This window comes from Myotis yumanensis, unplaced genomic scaffold (genome assembly GCF_028538775.1).
Source record: "Myotis yumanensis isolate MYYU_CA2020_CCGP unplaced genomic scaffold, mMyoYum1.0.hap1 SCAF_1, whole genome shotgun sequence".
Classification (NCBI taxonomy): Eukaryota; Metazoa; Chordata; class Mammalia; order Chiroptera; family Vespertilionidae; genus Myotis; species Myotis yumanensis.
In genome coordinates this window covers 36,618,344-36,636,465 of record NW_027223752.1, presented here as the reverse complement: position 1 = coordinate 36,636,465, position 18,122 = coordinate 36,618,344, and the positions used below count along the sequence as shown (strand labels likewise).

General features: G+C 37.4%; 1 protein-coding gene and 1 pseudogene across 7 annotated transcripts in view; one reads left to right on the top strand and one right to left on the bottom strand.

The window, feature by feature from the left end:
* Positions 1-18,122, top strand: part of FUT8 (fucosyltransferase 8) — a 226,598-nt gene that overhangs the window by 80,974 nt on the left and 127,502 nt on the right. The window contains exon 1 of one of the 7 annotated variants that reach the window (XM_070418241.1): positions 690-780. The exons of the other annotated variants lie outside the window; for them this stretch is intronic. The gene's annotated coding sequence lies outside the window, so the exon portion shown is untranslated. Of the gene's footprint in view, positions 1-689; positions 781-18,122 lie in introns of those variants that run through there. 7 annotated transcript variants of the gene reach the window in all.
* On the bottom strand, positions 6,112-9,424 carry LOC139017454 (eukaryotic translation initiation factor 1A, Y-chromosomal-like; annotated as a pseudogene).

Sequence of the window (18,122 nt, the reverse complement as noted above, 5' to 3'; positions counted from 1 at the left end):
CATTGCATGACTAGGCGAGGAAAAGTCAGGGGAGGGTCCAAACTGCATGACCAGTGATTTGTAAGGTTGAGGGGGTCTAAACCAGGCGTCCTCAAACTATGGCCCTCGGGCCACATGCGGCCCGCCAAAAACATTTATCCGGCCCACCGGGTGTTTTTGCCGCCGCTGCCTGTCCTGCTTAGCAGCTGACTCGTCCCGGGCCTGCAGTGCGCATGTGTGGAATGTCTGAGGGACAGTGAACTGGCCCCCTGTTTAAAAAGTTTGAGGACCTCTGGTCTAAACCGTATGACCAGTGATATGCTAGGGGAGGAAAGATTACCCTGTGGGCGAGATCCTTGATTTTCCAGTTTTGCCCGTTGCTAGGCATTGGGGCTTTCTGCCCTGGTGACCTTCTGTATCTGGCCCATCGTTTTTGCTCTGCTCATTTCTGTGTAACTGCCTACCTCAAATGTACTCTTATAGTTGGATATTCAGCACTCTTCTATCAGAAATGGACAGATCTAGCAGGCAGAAAATCAGTAAGTTTGAACTCAGCAGCACCATCCATCAACTGTACATGATTGATATCTGTAGAGTACTTCATTCAACAACAGCAGATACAAGTTCTTCTCAAAAAATGAAAATGGAATTATTAAGAAACTTCAAAAAATTTTTAGACTAATTTTTTTTCTTGTAGGATTTGCATCATAAATAAGTGATCAGAGAAAAGAAAGATGAACTCATTTTAAAAAATGCAACAAACCGTCACCTTCTTCCCCTCTACCTATTACCTATACTAGGGTAAGAATTTTAGAACTGATTTTTTTTGTAATACTTATACTTTATTTTTCTTGCCTCAAGTTTGGAATAATGAACGAAATAGGTATGGGAGTTATATACTTTTACAAATGAAACCTAGTTGGCAATCTTTCATTTATGAACTAATAGCAATACCTCATGCAGCTGTTTGGTTCCATGTAACAGAATTTGAAAGCTACTGTGGAATATGAATTCCTCATAGCCTAGCCAATATTTTATAATTATTTACCTTTGCTCTTGAATAATAGAGCTCAAGATGTGTCATTGCCTTATTATTTTGAGTGATCTAGAGGAAGAGCAGAAGCAGATGAGAAGGATAAGGGAAAATTTGTAATGGAAGAGGAGGTTACCTTTTGGGAGAAGTCCTCGTCCCCACCTGTTGCTTGTGTGGGTAGATTTCTTGTGATATCCCGAGAAAAGGAATTTTCTGAGACTCATATGGGAGGATGAGATATCGTAGAAAGCTTTATTTCTGTGGAATTAAATCCTTGAGTTTCCAAGGTCCCATTTCTCTTTGTCCCGCCGAGGAAGAAGTGTAGATATTGCTTCAGAAGGGCTAGAATCAGGGTCAGCGTCCAGAGATTTCATTCCATATTGGAGCAGTGTCCAATCCAGCATCAAGCTAGCTTATCTTGTGTTTCCCACTGCAATCCATTAGTCCATTGCATGTGATGTCTGCATGGCCATGGGCCATATGGCATATGCAAGAGAGCCAAAAGCCTAGACAGCAATAAGAGTCACAAGAGCCAAGAGTCACAAAAGATCAAACTCTTTTGTTTAGGGGATTATTTTTCCCAAATTTCCATGTGCTTGCAGTGGCTCTGTCTATTCTGGCCAATGAACTGTCCCCAGTGGTGACTGACAGACACCTTCTTTATGCCAACCCAACTTCACTGCACATGTGTCTATATCCCCTTTGTTGGGCCATTTCCCCTGGTGTTTTGCAGGGAATGGACCAGTGGTTCCTTGGGGAATATGAAATTGCAGCTTCCTGGTGAAGCTGCCCAAATGACATTCTGGCTTTCTCTTTTTTCCTTTCCTATCTTTATATATAAAAGCCTAAGTGACCATTCAACCATTCGACTGTGAGGCACACTGACTACCAGGGGGCAGACGCTCAACGCACAGGCATGGAAACATGGAACAAACTGATGAATCTCGGAGGGAAGGGGGGGAGGGAGAGGGCGGGAAGAGATTAACCAAAGATCTTATATGCTTACTAGAGGCCCTGCTGCACAGATTTGTGCCCCGGTGGGGTCCCTCAGCCTGGCCGGGGATCAGGCCAAAACCTGCCCAGTGCATGGGTCCCTCGGCCTGGTTTGCGGGGATCGGCTGAAACTGGCTCTCTGACATCCCCCAAAGGGTCCCGGATTGCTAGAAGGCTCAGGCCAGGCCGAGGGACCCCACCGGTGCACAAACACGTGCACCGGGCCTGTAGTTACTAATAATTATCTAATTGTAATGGTGTCAAGAATATCAGGCAATGGAAGACAATTTTATAGGTTAGCAGAAAACAGACACTTCGTATGATAAAAAGGTGAAAATTACTTAGGTTTGATATACATATATATGTATATATATGTGTGTGTGTGTATATATATATATTTATTGAAACAGTATTGTTTTGAAGGGTACCAAAGTTTTTGCCTTTTGTGATATTGATTTTAAGCTGGTTATTAAGAAACAAAAGACTCAGAAAGAACCTTTGACCCTCCCCACTTTACTGCCTAAAAGATTCAGAGGGAATTTTCCCATGCTCTCTTTAGCAGACTAATTTGAATTAAATAAAGAAGATAAGAAGGTGCCCCAAACAGGAGCCTGTTTACTAGATTATTCCCTGTGTCTGATTGTTTCTGGGTTGTTCTTCTTCAACTACTTGTAAATTGCCTACTTCCTTTGAAATCTCTTACCCTACCCCTCCTTTCTCCTTTGTCCAAAATGGTATATACTAGTATACCCAGTTTTACCAGACCATCTTTCGAACTTTCAAGAGTATATGAATTCTCTGTGCCAATATATTAAAATTTAATTTTCTAATGTTTTTTGTTGTTGTTAATTTTTATTAATAGTCCATCTAGAAGAATTTAGAAGGTGGGAGGAAAAGCATTTTGCTTTTTAGTCCCCATAGAGTTTCTTTCCCATTTTAAGACCACCCTTTTTTTACTGCTCTTCCTGTCCTTTAGAGTTATGCTTGTGGGGAGTGGGATCATAGGCTTAAATTAGTAGAATGTGGGGGCACTGGGTAAAATGGGGACAAGTATTTCAGCTTGTTTCAAGAATTTGCACCTGGTTCAAGAGGAGGCTAATTTGTTGCAAAGCTATTCTAAGGACATGAGGTCATCACGTTTTTTTCCCCTGTTGGATTATTGGGTTAATATCGGGTAGACATCTATTTGCTTGCTAAGTGCTGTTATCAATATTATCTTTTTGTCTGCTGGGAATGGGGATTCTTGATAGTTACCCTACAGGGATTACCAACATAGATGATTATCTCAAGGAATTAGAAAATTTTGTTAAAATTGATTCAGTGAAATTGTTCCCTTCTTTGTAGGAACAAAACAAAACAAAACCAAAACCACAAATTAAACAACACATCATTCCTCCTTGGATCACAAATAGTGATTTGAGGTAAACAATCTATCAATGTGTAATCCCAGGGTTTCTGTTTTGTCTTTACTATGACTAGCTGTACAAACCTTAATTACTTATTACTTCAGTTTCCTCATCTTCAAAGTGTATATAGTGCCTAGCTTACAAAGCAATGATAAGAATTAAGTGAGTAAGTGTGTGCAAGTGCCTGGCTCATAATTGACATGCAGTAAGTCTTCTCTTCCTCCTTCCTTTTGGCATCAGTAATATCTGGATTTCGGTCCTTGAATTCACTTGTTACAAGTTGTAGGAGCAAATTATTTACTCTCTCTGAAAGTCATTTGCCTTTAAACATATGGCCATCAATACCCTTTTTATACAGTTGTGGTTGGAATTTAATTCCTAGTATAGTCTAGGACAGTGGTCGGTAAACCGCGGCTCGTGAGCCACAAGTGGCCCTTTGGTCCCTTGAGTGTGGCTCTTCCACAAAATACCACGTGCGGGCGTGCACGTACAGTGCAATTGAAACTTCATGGCCCATGCACAGAAGTCGGTTTTCGGAAAGGAGATAGACGAAACAAGTATACAAGATGAGTGTGGATGGGAGAGTTGGAAGGGGTCGACCTCAGCGAACGTACCTCAATCAGATTGAGGACGTTTTTAGCAAAGGCCAGCTTAGGAAGTACCCTAATTAAGTTAATAACAATGTACCTACCTATATAGTTTAAGTTTAAAAAATTTGGCTCTCAAAAGAAATTGCAATCGTTGTACTGTTGATATTTGGCTCTGTTGACTAATGAGCTTGCCGACCACTGGTCTAGGAAGTTTTTGTTGAATCTGAATTTGAACGTTAAACTGCTAAAAAGTTATGTAAGTATGTGAGTTTTGCTGGAAGATCTTTTGGATACCAAATCCACAATATATATTTTTAGGAATATATAGTAGGAGAAATATAAACAAGGAAAAGTAAATCTGCTCTCCCCACCTTTTTTTTTTTTTTTTTTTTTTAAATATATTTTATTGATTTTTTACAGAGAGGAAGGGAGAGCGATAGAGAGTTAGAAACATCGATGGGAGAGAAACATCGATCAGCTGCCTCCTGCACATCTCCTACTGGGGATGTGCCCGCAACCCAGGTACATGCCCTTGACCGGAATCGAACCTGGGACCTTTCAGTCCGCAGGCCAACGCTCTATCCACTGAGCCAAACCGGTTTCGGCTTTTTTTTTTTTTTTTTTTAATGGAGGACTCTATAGTAGGTTACTTAATTTTATTTAATGTAATTTGTTGGGAAAGTAGGGACATTATTGATCCAGGGACTTATTTTACTTGATATAGCTACCTCTAGAAGGAATATGCATAGGGCACTAAGGAAGTCAAACTCTTGAATTATACCTCTTTGTTTTTATTATTTTTATTTTAGGTGGCTTTTGTTTTTAAATGAGACATTTTAGTATACAAAAATGATTTTGTGGGCAGATCTTGGAAAATTCATCAGTACTGAAAATTTTCTAGTTAGATAATTTCCAGAGAAAGAACTAATACATCAGTATTAAAGTTTAGTTTGGTAAATTAAGGTCAAGACTCAAGAATGAATCATTTTAAACGACTTATGAATTAGATCAATATTATTATTGAATTTAACTGTGTGTTAAATCAGTATAATTTCTTTCACATAATCATAGAATTAAAAATGAAGTCTGCAGTATATTGTATTGAAGGTTTGGAGAGTGAAGAACTAGGGCTTTTGTAATTTTAAGGATGTTATAATTCCATGAATTTTAGTTAGATTTATTTGAATGTGAATCACTTTCATAAATAGCAAAATATCATTGCCTTCATATTTTGTAGAAGTTGAGTCAGCTCTTGTATTTATTCAGATGACTATAACTTTTAACTTATTTTTTATACATTTCCCAAAGTTTAGGAAATAAGTGGGCATGCAGAGTATTAATCACTTTTAAGAATTCATTTTCTCTGACATGCTACAACTCTTTATTAGATGTTTGTAAACCATCCTAAACATTTTCTCTTGCATAGTGGGATTTTTCTCATTAATCTTCTAATTTACTACTCATATAGACTATTCTTTTCTTTCTTTCTTTTTTAAGGGAGTTATTAAGAACATAGTATTTTGGAATTAGACATACTTGGGCTCAATAAAAGCTTCTTAAAGTTGTTTGTTAACATGTGTTAAAGTTTTATGTAACTAATGAGGGGAATAATCAGGAAGACAAAAAATTGCTTCCAAGAGTTTTTGAATATCAGAAGTTCATGTATTCTTTTAGGAAAGGGATGCCTAGATAAAATTGCTAACATAGAAAGTTGTTGGGGCTGACCAGCAGATCCTCAATGATGGATGAATAATTACTCTGACACATGTTTCTGTGAAAGAGAGGCTAAGGGGCTAGTTGGCATAAGGAGCCAAAAAAGCCCCGAATGCCTGCTTTTTATTGTAACAATAGCTTGAACTAAAATTAACCTCTAGATACAATCAGCACGGTAAGCATCCTTGAGAAAGCACATGCGTCTCTCATGTCCTTTAAGCAAGGACATGTCTAAGTAAACCCCTGGGGGCTCAGACTTGTTTGGAAAAGTCAAGGCAGGGGCAGGCACCTTCAGCCAACTCCTGGCCTATGCCCCCCCACAGAAAGTGGTTAACTTTCTAAAGTTCAGGGAAGCACTATCACCTTTGGGGTTCATCCTCAGAAAACTTGGAATGTATTAGATATCATCATGGTCTTTATCATCATATTCAGTATTATCAAACTGGATTTCAGCATCAAATGTATCTCATTGATTTTAGCATGTTTTGGAAGCTTGCCATATGCCTACAGATTTACATCTTCGTCTGTATTGTATTTTAAAATTACATCTGGCAGAACAACTAATGTCTGAGATATTTATTCAAACAATTTTTCTCAATTTTTTTGATATGACATAACCTTTTTAAACCATCAAAACATATTGCTTCTAATCTTTTCCCCAACATTTCAACTACCTTAGCATACTCTTACTAGTAGTTCTCTTTACACACCAAATCCTTTTTTTTTTTTTTTTCATTCTTACCCTGCACCTATTTTTACCTTCTTTACCTTTATTTGTAGGCCTGGCAGTGCCTTGCAGTATCTCGGAATCCTTTTCTGTTGGCACACAAGACAAAGTCCCATGTAGTGTGAAGTGGAATTTGCATGGGTGGGAGAGTTTTATAGACTGAGACTTTCTGAGACATGCTCAACAGTAGCAAATTTCTTTCCTTCCCTCTTCCCTTTCCATGTGTGTTAATGTTTTTTAAGGTTTTCTAGGGTAGGTCTAGAACAGTGGTTCTCAACCTTCTGGCCCTTTAAATACAGTTCCTCATGTTGTGACCCAACCATAAAATTATTTTCGTTGCTACTTTATAACTGTAATGTTGCTACTGTTATGAATCGTAATGTAAATATCTGATATGCAGGATGGTCTTAGTCGACCCCTGTGAAAGGTTCGTTCGACCGCCCAAAGGGTTGCGACCCACAGGTTGAGAACCGCTGGTCTAGAACCTTTACTCTTGTGCTTTCATAGCCTAGTTGCAAAGTAGACCTGTCTTCTTGGATCTTTACTGAATGCCCTAAGGATTCAATGAGGAGTCTTTATCTTGCTTGTGAGAATTTGAATGATTCTTGGCTCTGTGTAAGCTCTAGGAATTATTCAGTTTTAGCTACCTGTTAATTTTTCTTTCCAATAAGTTGTTTTTGCTCGACTTTATGGGTTTTCACCCTATACACGTGCAGATTGGTATTCAAGGGTCCTTCTCTCCTCCTACCCCCCGCCCCTCACTCCCACCCCTGCCATAGGTATTTTGGGTAGCTCTTGCACTTCAGGTACTTTTCTCCCCAAATAATTGTTACCTTGGCCTTTCTGTACAGTAATCTCTGTCTTTTCAACCAGCAATGCACTGACTTCTATCTGGGTTTCCTCTCCTACATACTGCAAATGCTTTCTGAAAATGCTTTCAGAAAGACACCCCAGGTAATTATAGGACTCACCTATTTGTTTCCCTTTATGTAGGAGTCAGTTTTGAGCTGCTTGTTGTCCAAGGTCATATAGATAGTTTGTTTAGTTTTCTAGTTGTTATTGGAAGTTAGTTAATTTGGATCCTATTTCTTCCTCATGGGTGAAAGTAGAGATCTCTTAACACTTAAAAAATGAACAGTGGTATTCTTAGCAAGTGATACAATCTATCCATTTCAAATCGTGCTCAAATACTATTGTTTGTAAAAATCCAGTTTTAAATGTTGCCTAAATTAATCTTAATAACAATATTTCTGTTATTCTTTCACACATAGTTGTAAATAAAACCTGCTTTGGCCACTTTTCATCTAATATTAGTTAGAAGTTAACTGATGCATTAAATTAACATTGGTGTAACTCTAATGATTTCTAATAGCTTATTCTTTTTGGTACTTTTATGCCTCACTGAAGATTACTGGCTGTTTTATGGTACTTAAAAAACACACACACACACCCCAACAGATTCAATATAACTAAAAAAACAACAAATCTTACTTAGAATAGGAACATTTTATTAATAAAAAATGTTTTATATTCCATCTTTTGAGGTATAGTGAAATAGTATAAGTTTGGTACTGTTCATTATTATTTTAAAATTCTTCCAATTAGTTTAAAAACGTAATTGGAAGTAGAGTGTAAACATATAAATTGGTGTGAGGTTAATTGAGAATGTCTCATTAAGTTTGGAATTATGAAAAAAAAAGATATGTTTGGTGAAGAACACACTGGCTTAATGTGTTTGAAGGTACTCATGGAAAAATTAATGACTCATGTGGGGAGCCGGCACGGCCATGGCATACTCAGCCTCAGGGCGCCTTATGTGCCATGCCAGCTCAGCCTGGTTCAGTGACCCTGAGTGGGGGCAATGAAAGGCTTAGAAAAGACAGACATGAGAATGAAAGCTGGGTCTCGGTGGGACGCTGCCCCTCTGATGGACAGCGCCAGCGCCCACAAGCCGTGTCTTTATTTTATAGCAGTTGCCATGAGGCAAAATAGGGGCGTGATCAAGTTGTTTACATCATTCTCGTGGGTTTCAGTCCCACTCAATTACATGCACCTGAACTCTATCACTCAGGCACGTGGGGCCACGTGTTCAGACCACAGGTTCAAGCTTACAGCTATAGCTGTTGGCTAATTGTGCTGGGAAGGCTCTGCCCTCCAAGCTGGGACTTGCACGTGGCAACGAGAGGACTGTGCCCTCTCCTCAGTCCAAGGCTTGAACCTGTCCAAAACATTGGAGCTGCGCCCCATAGACTCATATATAGTTGACTCAATTGGTCAATGAGCTGTATTCTTTATCATTAGTGCTTTCAGTATTTTAATTACTATACTAGGTGTAAGGTACCCTTCCTGATAGTCATTGTGTGTCTGTGGTGTTCTTGGAATTGAGACTTGAAATTCTTAGGGGAATGTTTGAAAATAAGCCAGTAGTAGTATTGTGATTTATATGTTGTGTGCTCAGGTTTAACAAAGGCATTTTTAGCTCTGGTATCAGAATTGTACATTATAAATCCTAAAAAAAGCACTGAAGAAGTTTATGGCCATAATTTACATCTCTCTTAAGGGATGAGGGTCAGGGTTGTAATTATAGGTGAGAGAACTATAAATGCATCAATTCTGACAGATAACAAAAAAAATCTAATTTGATTCTGTTACTTTTTATTATTTCTTTAAAAATGTTTCTGATACCTTTAAAAATTACTGCTTCTAGATATGTCCATTGATTGGTGTTTATGCTTTACTTTTTTTGGATAGTATACAATATCTAGATTTAAAATATATTCAAGGTCTTTTATGTACTAATGAATATTTACTTGTGAGAAAATTCAAACTGATAAATGACATTTACTAGATCTGTTTGCCAAAGCTGCTTTTGTTTTTGGTCTGTTATTACTAAAATTAACTGGTCTACCTGTAGTGTTGCCTAGATAAGTAACATGGATATACTACATTTCATTCTCCTAAATTGCTTACCATTGAAATTCATAGACTATCTCTTTTATTTTCATAGTGTGTATGTAACTCTGTCTCTGCAGAGTAATAATTCCTTGGTGAGTCAAATCATATTGCTTTGATTCATTTGGAGTTTAGAACAACTCTCCTTAGTTAAATAGATCTGGGCTGTGAATCTGGGCTCCTTCTGGTTTTATGATCTTAGGCACGTTACTTACCCTCTGCTGGTTTACTTGATATTAGTATAGTTTAATAGTTAGTTGAGTAGACTCTGGAGCCAGTATGTGAGGATTTGAATCTTGGCTCTGCTATTTTTAAAAGCTGTGTGACTTTGGGTGAGTTACTAACTTCTTAGCATCCTCTTTCTCATCTGTACATTAGGGATAATAATAGTATTTATCTATAAAACACTGTGGGTAAAACTGACACATAGTAAATAGTCAGTAAACGTTTGCTATTATCTTCAATAAAATGAAGATAAAAATAACATTATAGGGTTGTTATGATGCCTAATTGAGTAAAATAAAGAAAACACTTTGCACAGAGACCTAGTACATGTTTAGTAAATGATATACTGCAATGGGATTGATGACAATTATGCTGATGTAGTAGATATATTTGTGGAATACCTGGGTCCTCACCTTTTAATGAATCCTATGACACCAAATAATTGACTTGACACATTTAATTTAGTAGCTTTGATAGACACATGTTTAGATGTCTGAGTTGAGAATTTTATAAAATCTTTTTAAAAAATTTATATATATATACATATATATATATAATTCTTTATTGTTGAATAAAGAATATGTCCCCTTTTTTCTCCCATTGACCCCTTCTAGCATGCCACCGCCCTCCACCCTAGGCCCTCACTACCCCACTGTCTGTGTCCATGGGTTATGCAAATATGCATACAAAGTCTGGTTGATTACCTCCCTCTCATCCACCCTCTCCTGTCTTCCCTCTGAGATTCTACACTTTGTTCCATGCTTCCAGGTCTCTGGATCCACTTCGTTCATCGGTTTATTTTGTCACTTTGATTCCACATATGAGTGAGATCATGTGATACTTATCTTTCTCTGACTGACTTATTTCTCTTAGCATGATACTCTCCAGATCCCTCCAAGCTGTCTCAAAGGGTAAGAGATGTTGCCTAATTTATGATTTGGTTTTATTTGGATAATTTGGAATTCTAGGCCTACAAAGACCACAGGTCATGTATTTCATTGTAATTTATCAAATGTGGTTCTTATGTAGTTTTTTCTCCCCCCCCCCCCCCTTGTAGATCTGTTCACTCTTTTCCATATATTTGTGACCATTTACACTTTGTAGCTGGACACTTAGGTTGTTTTCATGTCTTGGCCATTGTAAATAATGTTGCAGTGAACACGAGGGTACCGGTATCTTTTTTAAGATAGTAATTTTGTTTTCTTTAAATAAATACCCAGAAATGGAGTTGCTGGATCATATGGTAGTTCTATTTCTAATTTTTTGAGAACCCTCCATACTGTTGTCTAGTAGCTACACCAATTTATATTCCCACCAAGTGCACAAGGGTTCCCTATTCTCTACATCCTCTTTAACACTTGTTATCTCTTGTCTTTTTTATGATAGCCATGCTAAGAAGTGTGAGGTGATATCTCATTGTGAATTTTATGTTCATTTCATTGATGACTAGTGATGTTGAGCAGCTTTTAATATACCTGTTGGCCATTTGTATGTTGTCTTTGGAAAAATGTCTAATCAGATCCTCTGCTTATTATTTATTTATTTATTTATTTATTTTTGTTTTGTTTTTATTTTATATTGTCTAAAGTTTTACATGTCTCCCTTTTCTCTGCCTATTTTTTAAATGGATTGTTTGCTTTGTTATATTGAGTTGTATAAGTTCTTTACATATTTTAAATATTAAATCTTTATAAGATATATGACTTGCAAATATTCTCTTTCATTCCATAGGATGGCTTTTCATTTTTATAGTTTCCCTTGCTGCACAGAAGCATTTTTAAAAAAAATATGTTTTTATTGATTTCAGAGAGAGGAAAGGAGAGGGAGAGATAGAAACATCAATAATGAAAGAGAATCATTGATCGGCTGCCTCCTGCACACCCCCCTATTGGGATTGGAAACTGCACTCCAGGCATGTGCCCTGACCGGGAATCAAAACGTGACCTCCTGGTTCGTGGGTTGATGCTCAATCACATAGTCACATAACTAGAACCACACGGGCTGGGCAGAAGTATTTTTTTTATGTAGTCCCACTTGTTTATTTTTGCTTTTGGTGTTAAATAAGGAAAAAAAATCATTGCCAAGACTGATATCAAGGAGGTTATAAGATCTACGGTACAAAATCTATGGGATCAAGGAAAGTCTATGCATAACTTTTATTTACTAATAAATAATTGTAGATTTCATAGATGCTGGTCACCATCACTAGGCTTTACATACATATTTAAGTTTTATACTAATTTATTCATTTAAAGTAGCAAAAATAAATAAAATAAGGTTAATAGTTTGATATAATCAAAATATAATCTTCTATATATAAAAGCCTGAGCGACTGTCCGATCGTCTGACCGGTAGCTATGATGCGCAATGACCACCAGGGGGCAGATGCTCAGTGCAGGAGCTGCCGAGCTGCAGTGACTTGGCAGGTGTGGTTCTTGGGTGACGCACCCAGAACCAGAGAGGAGGGAGCACAATTCTGGGGTGTGTCACCCGAGAACTGCCCTCTCACAATCTGGGACCCCTCGGGGGATGTCAGAGACTTGGTTTCGGCCCAATCTCCACAGGCCAGGCTGAGAGACCCCACCGGTGTACAGATTGTATCATGCCCCTAGTAGTATCATAATAATTGCAGCTAATATGTTTTAACTATAATTGGTCCAAAAATGAATGTTATTAACTCTAATTTACCAAGAAGTTACGTAATTTAGACATAGTAACATAACTAGGAAGTAGGAGAAATGGGCAAACACTCCATTCTATTTGATTCTAAAACTCACTGTTAAACGTCCAATGACTATATCACTAAATATTATTGAGTGTGTCTCTTTGTATAGTTATTTTAGTAGTTGCTTAAAGTATGCATTAACAATACATAACACAATCTACTGGTATTGCTCTTTTACCAGTTTGAGTGAAGTATAGAAACTTTACCTCTCTAAGTCCCATTTCCCTCTTTCAATTGTCCTAAATATTCCCCTACATATATTTAATGCCATAACCTAGTGTTATACTTTTTGCATCAGAGACCTCACTGACACACTGTTCCTAAAGTTCCTGGATTCCTAGCACATCTGCCTTTTCACCTTTTGCAGTCTTCTTGTATTTGTCTTACAGAGATGTCCAGGGTTTCTAGCTGTTCTTAGTGGAAGGGATATGGAGAAGTGCATCTTCTCTTTCTTGGTCTGGAACCAAAAATTGCTTCATTGTGTCTTAAATGTAAAAAAAATATGAGGTCAAATGAAGTTTATATTATCTAGTTTTCCTAACAGTGTGCCATTTGTGAGGAAATGTTTGAGGCTTATTTAAATCTTTGGATTGAATTATACTTCACATATCTTAGTTATATAGTTGCTTGTCCTTGGTTTAAAAAGTATGTGTAGAAGATTTTCTTTCCTTGCAATTCTTATAGTTAGCAGGTTCTTCTTAAAATACCTATCATTGATTTTGGTTCTGCCACTTACTGGTTTTACAACCTTGGGAAAGTTATTTAATCTCAATATACCTTAACTTCCTCCACTGTAAAATGGGGATAATAGTCCTTACATCATAAGGTTGTTGAGAAGATTAAAGATATATATATATATATATATATATATATATATACACACACATATATATATATGTATATATATATATATATATGTATATATATATATATATATATATATATATATATTATGCAGATTAGGCCGGGACTCTGTAATGGGTTACGACCAGACAGGAGGAGGTTGCGCGTGAGGCCTGGAGCGGAGCCAGGAGGGCCCTGCTCAAGCCACGGCAGAGGCTTGAGTGGAGTTGTGAGGCCCTGCCCAAGTTGCAGTGGAGGCTTGAGCAAGCCTGGAGCAGAGCTGGGGGGCCCTGCCCAAGCCACAGTGGAGGTCCACTGCTGGAGGGCTAAGAAATGTCATATCCTACCCTAGGCGGTTTGGCTCAGTAGATAATGCCTCGGTCTGCAGACTGCAGGGTCCGGGTTCGATTCTGATCAAGGGCATGTACCTAGGTTGCAGGTTCCTCCCTTCCTGGGGCCCCGGTCAGGGCTCATGCAGGAGGCAACCAATCTAAGTGTCCCTCTCACATTGATGTTTCTCTCTGTCTTTTCATCTCTCTTCCATGCTCTCTAAAAATCAATAGAAAAATATCCTCAGGTGAGGATAAAAAAAAGAAAGAAAGAAATGTCATATACTATGAAAGACACGTCTTGAAAATGCCTAAAGAAAGTTGTCATTTTTTTCGTGGTGAAGAAACTGGAGTCCGTGTTGATGAAAACACCTTGGCGGCTGTGGCACCCAGCAGTGGCAGCAGCAGCGGTGTGATGGGGGTGGCGCCTTCCCCTGATCAGCCCAGTTGCCTTCAGCAGAGGGAGGCCAGACATCCCCTGAGGGCTCCCGGACTGTGAGAGGGGGCAGGCTGGGCTGAGGGGACCCCCCCCCCTACAGTGCACAGATTTTGTGCACTGGGTCTCTAGTAATATTATAATTGTGAAGCAAGAGAAAAGTACCTTACATTCAGGAAGCACTTAATAAATGTAGTTATTATCATCATTAAACTTAGAATGATATAAGCTTATATGATAGGAAATATTAAAGTCATTTCAAGGATAAAAAATTCAGGCTCACAGAAGGTAAAATTCCCTACCTCATTCTTTATTGGCCCAAATCTATATTGGTATTGCCAGGATTTACATCCAGTTCTTTCTGACCTTACAGCTTACACTTTGCAAGAATCATGCTAACTATGGACATTATCCATTTCCTCTACATACTGCATTTTTACCTACATTATATTATGTGTATTTGTCTTCATACTTAACATTTTAAATCGAGCAATATCTCACCAATGATTATACCACAATTTATTTAAATTTATCTTATTTTAGGATATATAAATTGTCTCTATGCCACCCATCTATCCATCTGACACTATTGGTGAATTGCTTGCTAGGGAATAATATCATTTTAATACTCTTCATAAATGCAATAATAAAGATCAGCCCTTATAGGGATATCATGCCTCTTATATGAAGATTGAAATGTGTGTTTTTAAAAAATAGCTCCCACTAAAATTTACAGTAGCATAAAATGCTTATTATACTTTTGAATATGTTCTGTAGAATCAGCTTTAAACCTGTTTGAATCTGAATTTTTGAATCTATATTGTTCTTTAGAAAAAATTATCTAGAAAGATTGTGAATTTTATTCATTACTTGTATTGTACATGGCTTGGGATTTTTGCAGTATATTTATCTCTTTCTAGTAACTATTAAATGTAATGTTTGTTTAAGGAATCAGCAGCTTATCAAGAATTGGCTTGGCCCTAGCTGGTTTGCTCAGTGGATAGAGAGTCAGCCTGGGGACTGAAGGGTCCCGGTTTCGATTCCAGTCAAGGTCACATGCCCAGGTTGTGGGCTCGATCCCCAGTAGGGGGTGTGCAGGAGGCAGCCGATCAATGATTCCCTCTCATCATTGATGTTTCTCTCTCTCCCTTCCTCTCTGAAATCAATAAAAAAATATTTAACAAAAAGTTGGCTTGAATGCAAGATTTTGGTTCAGAATTATATTTGAAAGTATTTCTTTCTGAGCATCTACTGTTGATATATTTTGTGTATAAAAATAAATGAATAAACATGAAAATGACTTTGAATCTTAGTTCAGTTCTTCTAAGGCTTGATTTTATTTTAATTTTGCCTAGGATTTTGACTATAGATATTAAATATGTGTACATTTGGGTGATAGTCATGCATTCACTTTTTATTTGACCAGTATAAATAAAGGAGTTGCTCTTTTTTAGGCACTGTATTCTAAGTCCCTGCTCTACTAGTACGTATCTTTTAGTATAGGAAATAAATAAGTCAATAAGTGTTGTGATAGGGAATAATGGGTGATGGTGAGTGCTTTTTAAAAAAGATAAGATGTGTGTCACATTCTTGCAGTCTTGTAGTCATTCTTTCAGGGTCTCAATTTTGTTCTGGAGCCTACCCTTAGGGATAAATTCTGATTAGGCTAAGCCATAACAGTAATCTCATTCCCCTTTTCAGTGTTTGATTTTTCAAGGGACAGGTGACTTAATCTTAGCTGATAAAATGTGCACATTTCCTCTCCCTTAAAATGAAACAGACCAAAAGACATTGCTAATTGTTCTTTTACACATAATTACATGTGGCTGGAATTGAGGCAGCCAACTTGCTACCTTGAAGAGAGGTAGCCTGAGTAAAATAGCTGACATGCTGAGTGCATAGAATAGAAAGATGCAAAGAGATTTTTGACTGTTTCACAGAGTGATTGATTAGCTACATTTTTCTTAATTGAGTAATTAAAGTTTTCTTATTTTTAATGCCATTTTGAGTTGGGTTTTCTCTTACTTGTATCCTGGCATGTTATAATTGATGCAAGTTGTCAGGGACTGTCTCTTAAAAGAGTTGACATTTAAGTAGAGATCTGAATTATAAGAATGAACCAAAGGAATTGCAGTTCAGGTAGAAGAAACAAGAAGAATGAAGACCCCATGATAGATAAGAACTTAGCCTCTTCTGGAAACTGGCAGAAGATGGTATACCTAGTTTCTAGTGAACAAGAGAAAGACAATAGTAACTGCTATTTTTTTTAATTAAATATATTTTTATTGATTTCAGAGAGGAAGGGGGGTAGGGAAAGAGAAAGAGAGAAAGAGAGAGAGAGAGAGAGAGAGAGAGAGAGAGAGAAGCATCAATGATGAGAGAGAATCATTGATGCGCTGCCTCCTGCACACCCCCTACAGGGGATTGAGCCTGCAACCCAGGCATGTGCCCTGACTGGGAATTGAACTGTGACCTTCTGGTTCATAGGTTTATACTCAACCACTGAGCCACACTGGCTGGGCGTAAGTGATATTTTTACATTGTGGTACAGTTTACAAAGCACTTTTACATATATTATTTCATGTGATGAAGATATATTACTATTCCCATTTTATTGTTGGGTAAACTGCCCAACAATATGTTTATAGCTAGTGATTGATTTGAAATGGTTGCTTTTTCTACTATATTATGCTGCCAATCAAGTACATATTAGTGTATACTTGATAACCAGATAAAATGGTAAACTATGTATTTTATTTGAACTTATTAATATTACCATTTAAGGGGCAGTATTAATATATTCAGGACCAAGGGAAAAGTTGCCAAAGCCAGATTTTTGGATTCATTTGAGTAGTATAAATTAATTGCATCAGTAAACACAACTGGTGTGTTATCTTGAGTTAACATAAATTAGATACTCCTGATAGAAACCTCATAAATGTGATTATGTGTTTGTACTTCACAAATAGGTTGATTAATTTCTAAGATATCGACTGGTTTTAGTGAATAAATAAGAGTATTTTTGCTCAATGTATTCAATATGCCTGGCATTTTAAATTCATATGTGTATACGCTGTGACCTTACTGATAAGCAATGTGAAAGTATGAAAGATGACTCTGTAAGTAATGAAAGAAAATTGAATTTTATAATCCTGGTAGGAGCTGTGTGAAATTTTTTTCTCTCTTCTCCCTTCCCCCTTCCTGTCCCTTCTTGTGCCCCTCTTTCCCGAACCTTTCTCTCCCACCGTCCCTCTCTTCTACATTTCAGTTTAGTTGGTTTCAGCTAGCACTTTTACATAAGTAAAAGTTGATTTAAACTAGCATTAAAGGCCAGATTAATTTGTGATACTATAGGGTATTCCCAAAAATGTATACACACACTTTGAATAATTATAAAGGCAGTGTTTATTAAAATACATTTCATTTTAAAAATTGAACTGTTAGCTGTTAAAGTGTATATACATTTTTTGGGGACACCATGTATTTTTACTTGCTTTTTCCTACTCTCTTAAAATAATAAACATACAATTTTATCAACTACTATTTTTCCATATATGGAGGCTGGATAGTAAGATTTTAAATAAACTGTAATACATAGTTTGAAAATGAATTGAGATCAAATGAGAAATTAAAGATATAGTGTTGGGTGTATGTTAATCTAGAATTGAATTATATATGTATAGGGCTCTTTAAATAATTGTACTTTATAATTGATAGTTAGCTTTTCTTTAAAAGTTTTATTTATGTTTCCCTTTATTAACCTTTACTAGTAGCCTTTAGAACATAACAGTCTACATATCCTCTGTTATATTATAGTAGTCATTTATTATATCTACACTAATAAAAGACAAACATGCAAATTGACCATACCTTTGCTATGCCTTAAGCCACACCCACCAGCCAATCAGAGCGACTATATGCAAATTAACCAAACCAAGATGGCGGCCGGCAGCTACAGAGCTGGAGCAAGCAGGAGTCTTGGTTGCCCCAATGATGGAGGAAGCCAAGCTTCCCAGCTGCTGCGGCCGGCTCTGAGCTCCACTCAATGCAACAAAGTTTCAATTATAGAAGGTAAATAAACACCAGATACCTGCTTTCAGCCAGCCATGGCCACGGAGCTGGAGCAAGCAGGAGTGGGTTGCCCCTGGCGATGGAGGAAGCCAAGCTTCCC